General features: G+C 36.8%; 1 protein-coding gene across 1 annotated transcript in view; it reads right to left on the bottom strand.

Annotated features, from left to right (window-relative positions):
* LOC124895333 overlaps window positions 1-500 on the bottom strand; it is a 2,826-nt gene extending 2,326 nt beyond the window's left edge. Inside the window, exon 1 of the mRNA XM_047405774.1 lies at window positions 421-500. The gene's annotated coding sequence lies outside the window, so the exon portion shown is untranslated. The remainder of the gene's footprint in view (window positions 1-420) is intronic.
* Between the last annotated feature and the right edge of the window lie 953 nt (window positions 501-1,453).

The following is a 1,453-nucleotide window of genomic DNA, read 5'->3' as shown; positions in this document are numbered from 1 at the left end:
AAAAATCAATTACTGAGATGCTTTTCTCAAATCAAATTGGTACAGTATCATACCCAAACAGTCAAAACATGCACATATTAGCCTTATTAAAGATTTATGAAAAAATCCTCGAATTGTCACATACATGCTTTTCCTATAGAAAATTACCCATATTGACTAAGAGGCATAAAAAATGTGAAGTTGCAAGAAGTTAGGCGTGTTTGCGCATACCAGAGAGAGACAAACAAATTGACTCACCATTCAAGTTAAGCTTCACGAAATTTCAATCAAGCAGAACATGCAAATAGGGTCGAATAAAAATCACCGACTTAAAATCAACACATTTATTCTGCAAAAATCAAACGTGGCCACACTTATGAGAGAGACAGATGAAGAAATAGTAGTAAAGTTCACACATATATTTCGAACACGAGATCAGACCTGAAGACAGATTCTTCATTTTCGATGAGGAATGGTTGCATGGTTGGAACGCCGAAGGGGTTTTCCGGAGGTAACGCTGTGGGAGAGGAGCCGAGATTGTGTCGCAGCTGTTGGACGTTCACCGGAGGGGAGAAAGAAGGCGACTGGAGGACGGAGGATAGAGTGGCGGCGTGGAGGCTTGGCTGGCCTTCTCCATCGATGGCGGCGTTGTTCGTCGGTGGAGGACGAGAAGGGAGGGGGCTAGCCATCGGAGCAGTGGCTGGACTCGCCTGGGGTAGGAGCTGGCGGCGCGTATGGAGGAGAAGGAAGAGGAGACGATGACGGCTATTCGCCAGAAATGGCGGCATAGCGACGAGGACTCGGAACGCAGGGGGTGATTTTGGTGGTCGATTGGTGATGGAGAGATCGGAGGACAGGGGGAGATCGAGATTTTGAGGTGTTTGTTGAGAGAGAGAAGAGAGAGGTGAAGAGATAGAGGCGGAATTTGGGGAAAAAAATTTGAGTTAGGGTTTGTAGGTTTGAAATAGGGAAAGAGAGATTTTTTGATGTCAATCGTTGGATTGGTTTTAGATCAACGGCTATGATTTATTGTCATGGGGGAATTAAAATATGGCTAGGATAAAAAATAATGGCTTAAATGGTAAGAAATTGGGTTAAGATTGTAATGCATTGGGTAAAAATAGGCTATAATTGTAAGAAATTACATAAAATTGGATTAAAAGGTAAACAAAATCATGCAAGATAATTTTGATTAGGATGTTATTTAAATTAGAGTAGGAATAATAATAATATATGATAACAGTAATTAAATAATAAATAACAAAATTAAATAATAAATAATAAAAAATATAATAAAAGATAAATAATAATAATGAAAAAAATAATAATTAAACAATAAATTATGATAATAAATGATAAATAATAAATAATATTAATATATATAATAACAATGTCAATAAATAATAATATCAATAAATAGTGTTAAATAAAGTAAAACTAGACAATGTATTTTGTAAAATTGTGAGTGTGCATA

The sequence above is a fragment of the Capsicum annuum genome, unplaced genomic scaffold, assembly GCF_002878395.1.
Source record: "Capsicum annuum cultivar UCD-10X-F1 unplaced genomic scaffold, UCD10Xv1.1 ctg81361, whole genome shotgun sequence".
Lineage (NCBI taxonomy): Eukaryota > Viridiplantae > Streptophyta > Magnoliopsida > Solanales > Solanaceae > Capsicum > Capsicum annuum.
The sequence above is the reverse complement of the archived record's forward strand: the minus strand, read 5'-3'. Positions and strand labels throughout refer to the sequence as shown.